We start from the raw sequence: 8,126 nt of genomic DNA on the forward strand, positions 1-8,126 counted from the left end.
AATACTATACAATTATTCATTACAAAAATTATTATCATGTGAAATAAATACATTTGAAATAAATAGTAGTAAAAATACTGAACTCCCTACCCAAAATATAATATCTAGACATGCCCCTGATTACAGTACATTTGACGTAAAAGTATCATATACACAATCTCTTTAATTTAAATATATATATATATATATATTGAAGTAAAAACTCGTAAATTTTTATTGTAAATTTAGCTGTTATTTAGAATAAAATAAAATAAAAGGAACAAACCAAACATTCGATATTTAAATAGCATCTACCAACGTTGAACGCGGCAGAATTCTACAAAAGTCCACAGTAATAATACGAAACGCGTACACTTGATTGTCTTGTACATAATAAGGAACGGGGGTGGGGCATCCAGCATTTGAACCAGACGGCTAATATCGCAACCCAGTTACACACTCAAACGTTTCGCACCGAAGCACACGTCTGAGACAGTTCGAAACGCCAACAGCCGCCGCAAAATATAACCTAGGTATTGGATTTCAAACAAAAACCGTGATAGACGACGTTTTAAGGTGACAAAAAATTATAATTTCATGTAATAATTAGTTAAAATGTTAGATCTACAAATTCTTCGGGCTCGTACAAAACGCGTACACACAAATAATTATTGCGTTGGGGCCTACCGAACATACTATTATTCGGATAAACCTGTGCATGTATCATGAAATATATATAATACTATTAATATTATGACCGAGAATTAACCATACGTATAATATAAAGGCGTGATTTTATTTCAAGATAATATGCATAGATTCATAGAAAACAATGTATTGTGTACAGCTTATAGTAAATTATAATGTATTACCAAACTTGACTATGTAAATTGATTTTACCGCAATCGCATGTTCTCCCATGTGTGTATATATATATATCGTGTAGTTGAGTTGTATGACAAAATTAATTAATTTGAAATTCAATTGATTAGATTTATATTTTGTTGAGTAATTAAAATTTGTGAGCTGTGAATGTGCGTGTGTGTGTAATAATTATAAACAATAATGCAGGTGAAATAAAACGGCATGCGTCGTAAATTAATAAATACATAACACGTATGTTACTTTAAAACGATCTGTGAGAATATTTACATTAATTTAATATTATCCTTACGATAAGATCATATCTTTAACATAAATATACGTACGCTCGTTTTTCGTTCGCAAAACAAATAAAGTGCACGTTTCCTCGTGTAAAAAGTATTTAATGTATGCGAATAATGATTATACAAAATTAAAGTACTTTCCGCGGCTAAACAATATTATGTATTCATCTACATAAACGCTCTAGAATAATTAGATGATGACGCGAAAACTCCATGATATTGCCAGTAAAGAACAACCGGCATTCATTAATTTGTCACAAATAATTCATGTAACTGATTTAAAACAAGTTGCATGAGTCTAAAAACTGTCGATTCGTATAACGGAATACAGATAGTAATGCCACAATAATCAATAAAATCCGTACAAGAATAGATATTTCTATCAAGGTTCAAGAAAATAGTTAAAACTTTTTTTGTGTTGTCAACTCAAGACAAGATAATATTGAGTTTAAAATAATGAAAAAAATCGCGACGTTCTTGAATTTTCTTTCTTCAATAAGTTAATAATATAATTTTTATATAAATACAACAGGAAAGGTGGGTACAGATCACAGTTCAATCGATATTTGAACGCTGCACTTGTTGGATTACGTATTAGATGACTGGATGCTTTAATAAAAAATTTTGAATTTAAAAATAATTCAAGACAAGACGAAATAGTTAAGAAAAACTCAATACTATTCAAGACATGATTATCATCAGATAATGACTTTCAAGACAATTCAGTAATGAACCAATCATTTATTGTCTTGTCTTTCCTTGCGGTATCACAAACTACACATTAAATTGCATTTAATTAAATGTTAAAATAATGTTGTTGCAGATTATATAGTTCTGAAAAACTAATCAAAAAATAAAAATTATTGTTACTAAAAACGACGGGGTTTAAAGTACAATTTCCGTGCTTCAGAGAACATAAGGGAACACATTTAATGTTTAATAACGTTTCCTTGGAAATCCAACGAAAAAATTGAACTGTAAACAAACAGTAGATATTATCGATGTGTGTGTTGTGCGTGTATGAGTGTGTGTGCACTAGATTTCAAAAATAAAATAATACCACTGTATCAAATTATGTTTATTACGAGTACGCGTATCGAATTCAATATAACCAGTGTTGGGAATAGATAATGCAAAATTTATCTAGATAAAGATGAAAGATAATATGTCCAAATTCATCTAGATAAAGATAATACGAGTAGATAAAAAAAATTAAAATACCTAAATAAAGGTAAAAGACTCAATTATAACCATTATTATCAATAGGTACCTAGGTGTTTAATGTTTACTGTAGTAATGTAGTGTACTATTAAGCAGTATTTATATATAATGTACAATATTCAATGATAGTTAATCACTAAAATGTTACACAAAAAAAAAAAAGAAAATGAAAATTTCTATGTAGATATCAGGATGAATGCAGAATATATAAAAAATTATTTTAAGTCAACAATAATGTTTTCCATGTAATATTAATTTGATGAATTTCATTATTCTATAAGTAATTACGACTTTATGGATTCCAAGAGTAAAATATTGACTATTCAGCGTATGAGTTACATATGTTTACTAAAATCAAATACCTACAATATTTGGAACTTTCATGGAAAAATAAAAAATTAAGTTTAAAAATACCAAAACTATTTTCCCGACATGAAAATACTAACAAAATGTCATACCAAGAAATAATAATTACTCATTAATAATACACGAATTATGATTATGAAAAGAAAATCTCTACGTATAAAAGAAAGTCAGGTTATTTACAGAATTTATAATTTAAGAACGGCTGGACGAAGGTCTTTGATTTGCTGGATACGTCTCCGTACAAGAATAGAAATAACTCTAATATTGGCAAGAATACAGACAATTATCTAGATAAGTAAAAAATTTTATCTTAGATAAGTAATTAGATAACTTAGCGTTATTTATCTAGACAAAATTTGACAAAAAATCGATCTAGATGATTTATCTAGATAAGTTCCACCACTGAATACAACTATTATTATTATTATTCGACGTTGCAAAGACGACAGACAAATAAAACGCGGTGGTCGGCACACGCGACGGAAAATCGAAAGGTATTACAAGCGGGTCAGCGTGGTCAGGGGCGGGTTTAATGGGGTGGCCAAGAAGGAAATAGCCCCCCCCCCCATTAGGACTGAGCTGTTTATTTTTCTAAGATAATTATTATGAAAATTATGATAAATCAATAGTCATTAAATATCATTAGTGTGAAACAAATACATTAAAATAAAAAAATAATTATTTACTTTTCAGTGACTTAAAAACATATCCTATGAATTAAAATTATATATATAGACTTATACAACAAGCTACATTTTTAAACTTTAAATAGCCCCCCTTTTGGTGAGTGATAAAAACCGCCCCTCGGCGTGATTGTATTCAGTGGCGCATTTAATAGATACTCGCCTCGGGGCAAAATAATTTTTCCGCCCTTCACCCTTGCCAAAAAAAAAAAAAAAAAATGTATATAAATAAATACAAAGTTTAGCAATAAAAATTAATTTTATGAAACAAATTATAAATCAGTTGTTTTTGCGATATTGTATTAGAAAATTTTATAGTAATACATATCCTAACGTTAACCTATTTTTTTTTTTCAGTGAATATTCCTTTCTTAAATATATATATATATATATATAAATATTAAATTTAGAAAACGGAATTTATACCTATTATATGCACAATGATTAACAATACAAGATTTTTTATTAAATTAAGTATATTATATTTATTATTAATTATATATAATAAAATGATCGATAGCTTATAATTTATTTTCTTGACTTTTGAGAAGAAAAATGTTCAATAATATCATTAAAATTAATAGTTTTCGTTAAATCAGCTTCAATGTTGAGGGTTGTTAATTAATTAAGATTATTTTCTCTCGTTGTTAATCTTAAATAAGTTTTGACCCTTTTTAATGTAGAAAATAATTTCTCCGTTGAACAATTACTTGAATGTATACATATATAGTAGCATCCTTAGAGCAATATCAATATAAGGATATACTTCAACTAAATTATTCACTTTTATAAATGCTAATATACATTAAATACTTTTAGGTAAAATTTTACTCTTTTTGTAAACTTATTAAATGTGCTCTAAAGTAATTACCGCGTTCTGTGTACCCGAGTCTTTATTATAAACATTGAACGAAAATATAATATTGAATAATAAATGTAATATACCTATTTTGCTATTTCACTATTACCTAGGTGACTAGGTATAGTATTTTTTTTTAAATTTCTTTTTAAATGCTCAACAATATCTTTTTTAAATATTAAACAATGCTAAAAAAGGTGTGAAAATTAAAAAAATCATAAACACATCAATAATGAAAGTTAGAATATTTTGCCGCTCCCAAACATTTGCCACCCGGGGTATTTGCCCCATTTCACCCCCCTTAAATGTGCCACTAATCGTATTGGGTTCGTAGCGGCGAGACTAGTTCACCGGATTCTGATCGCTTTCGGCCAACGCAAAGTTTGAATCCGGTTTCAGTGCACAAACCCTGCACCCCATCCCGTCCCGTCGAAGCCGCCCTACTACATCGTTATAGCAGTCGGCGGCGATGGTGGTGGTGACGGCATCAGTAAGGGTGCGATGTAATAGTGAGGAGGGTGGCTAAACGAGGGTATGCGCGTAGTATGCCCTCTACGACGACGACGACAATATACCAGTCGTCTATTATTCAGCACTGTACTATATCGAGTATACATACAGCCACCGCAATATGCATGCACACATCGCTATACGTATACACACATACACGTGCAGGTACATTAATAAATTAAATAAACATACCTATACATATACATATATATATATATACAATACATTCGACGGCGGTGTGACAACCCGACATCAATGTGCGTCATTAAATAAACAACACGCGTCGACATGAATAATTTTAGACGCGTCCCGTCGCGACTGAGTGTACAAGAGCGAGCGTGTTCCTACGTGCGAGCGTACGTGCTAGCGTGAGGGATAGATGGGGATGGAAGAGGGTGCATTACTATAGTATGACGCCGCCGGTCGAGGTGACTTTTTTTTCCCATTGGATTTCATGAAATAGGAAATTGGAAACCGATAATATCGCTACGATAGAACAACACTGGACGCGCACCGAACGACAACTGTGACGACATTCGGCACGAGGTTTTGTTCGGAAGACGCTTGCTGGAATCATCATATATTGAGTGCACTTCTATTCATACATATACCCCGCGCGTAACTAGAAATATGATAGCGCTGTTGTTAAAGATCATTAACGCTTCCGAGTTTTCCTAATACAGATGAAAAGTATTGATTCCGAAATATCACCAGCAGTTCGATTTCACAATTGGGTTAAGTCAAAAAGTACACTAAACATTACAATTGCCAAAAAGTGAAAGAGTTGACGTGTAAAGAATATCGTTAAAACAATAAGTTATTGAGATTTGATGTCTAACTACTTTTTGCCTTAACCGATGTGTAATAGTGTAATATTAACCTATTCACGTGCTCAGATGAAATATGTAACGCAAAAAAAAACTAAAATCACAAATCACATGAATTAATAAATACGTCTTTTTAAAATCTGGTAATATTTAATTTTAAGACTTTATTTTATAATATTATATGCACAAACGTTTGACCTGTCCATAAAATAAAAAAAGGTTAAATTTCGAATTGTCATAATGTATAATAGTTCACAAGTATAATATGAGTTCACCATAGCGTACATCGAAAACCAGCTCCACTCTATGCCATTTGAATACGAATTTACAACTCAACAAACAACAGCTTGAGTTTCAATACGTCGTGCCGGCCAAATAGCAAAATGCAATTTTAAAAATATCTGTAGTTTGGTTTATCGATTGTCACGTGTTGCACCGCCATCTGTTTCACGTGTTTCGTACACTTAGCTTTATTTTTCTGTCTATAGATCGCAGCACCCTATAAAGGCTAGACTTTTAATAAATAAAAAATTAAGGGAATTCCTCTTTTTTTCCTTTTAAGTACTCAAAATATAGAGGTGGTTTAAATGATCGTTTTATCAAAAAATTCCTAAGAGCCCGTATAAAAGTATTATTCTGAGACCCACCAAAATTAAATAATAACCTGAAAAATTATTTATAACTATCATTGAAAAAATGTTTGTTTTAATTGTTTACCTGTAGTGCTTAGAACGCATTTAAAATTTAAAAAATATTATTTTTCCTAATAGGTCATCACTGATTTTCTAGAATATTCTAAAATCTATAAAAATAAATAATTTATGAAAGAGAAAACATCTGTATTGAAAAATAATAATCGTTATTAAGATTGAAAATAATAATTGTCAGGTAAATGTTCAAAAGCAATAAATTCTATTTTTAAATAATATATATACATACATTTATCACCGTCTTGCATCATAGTAAGCTAATAGATACTTTTATTGATTAAAGTTGGAATCATTTTAGTCCGTCATCCGATCACAAGACCACATACATATCAAATGAATGGTTGTTCTTTCATGAAAAATGATCAGAAGCACTAAAGGTAATGAATGTAATTAAATTCACAAATAATTTTGGCTTTAATACAAAAACTATAAGCTCATTGAAACATTGGACAAACAATACACTGTTATAACGATTCATTAATAAAACTAATTAAAATTGTGAGTACTAAAAAATCAATAATACACTAGATTTAGGTCACAAATGAAAAAGCCAGTAATTTAAAAATATTATTATCAGACAATAAATATTAAAAAGAATTGTAATTGAGCAGTACTAAAGTTTGTTTTGTTACGGCATTTTGTTTAATTTTTTTTAATTTTATTTATTACATTATTCATTGATATTTTAATAAATTCTACAGGTTAAACCAAACTAAAAAATTAACAATATTTCATTTAATTCAACAGAAATATAAAACAAAATAAATTTGTTTTTCCCATCGCAGTTTGAATAAAATTAATTCAACACATTTTCATCAAAATCCATAAAAACGAATACTAATAAAATACTATACTGAAAAAAAGAAATATAATTTAAATAAAGGCAAAATAAAAATAAAAATTTTAATCACGCATTCATTGATTTTTATATTTTGAACAAAGATTATATTTTTTTTTTATTAAAATTGTTATTTTTTTTTTCAATATTTATGACACAAATTATATGTATATATGTTGTTTTGTAAAAAAATTTTTACGATTTTTCGAACAGAGTTTGAATAAGATCAAAATCAGCACCATCTGGTTGAATTATTTTGCGAAGTTATATTTTAATGTATATCCATTAATAAAAATGGAATAATGCTTTAAATGAGTGCATTTTCATCAATATAATAGGATTAACATACGATTGAATGTAGAGAACATCGTACCGAATAAATTGAATAAAATGCATTTTGTACAGCATATACACCAAAACCGAAATATCTCAAATTAATTTAATAAATTAAATTTAATAAAAATATAAATTTATAGCACAACGATAAATATTAATCAATAGATTGCGTGCGATAGTGTGCAATAAATAGAACACGATATTTATTTTATTAGTTTTATTTTATTTGTATTACTATACTCTGTACCAACATTAATCGGAAAGACCAGAAAAAAAAAACATTTAGGTAGGTCCGTTACATTAGCACCACCATATTCAAAATTTAAAAAAAAAAATATACCAACAATTGTTATTTCATTTGTACACATTTGTAATCCTGGTATAAACATTTGTACACCTCCCCAAATGCCCCAAAAAACCAAATTTCCGCGGTGGTGCTAATGTATCGTTACATCAGCACCCCACTTTTTGTACAGTTGACTTATGGCTTCCAAAATGGTACCAACGATTGTTATTTCATTTGTACACATTTGTAATCCTTGTATAAACATTTGTACACCTCCCCAAATGCCCCAAAAAACCAAATTTCCGCGGTGGTGCTAATGTATCGTTACATCAGCACCCCACTTTT

The 8,126-nt window shown here is 29.3% G+C and overlaps 1 protein-coding gene across 5 annotated transcripts in view; it reads right to left on the reverse strand.

The window, feature by feature from the left end:
* The window catches only part of LOC112694082 (potassium voltage-gated channel subfamily KQT member 1-like), a 300,584-nt gene that overhangs the window by 162,552 nt on the left and 129,906 nt on the right, over positions 1–8,126 (reverse strand). The gene's annotated exons all lie outside the window — the stretch shown is intronic.

This window comes from Sipha flava, unplaced genomic scaffold, assembly GCF_003268045.1.
Source record: "Sipha flava isolate LNK unplaced genomic scaffold, YSA_version1 122_pilon_pilon, whole genome shotgun sequence".
NCBI lineage: Eukaryota > Metazoa > Arthropoda > Insecta > Hemiptera > Aphididae > Sipha > Sipha flava.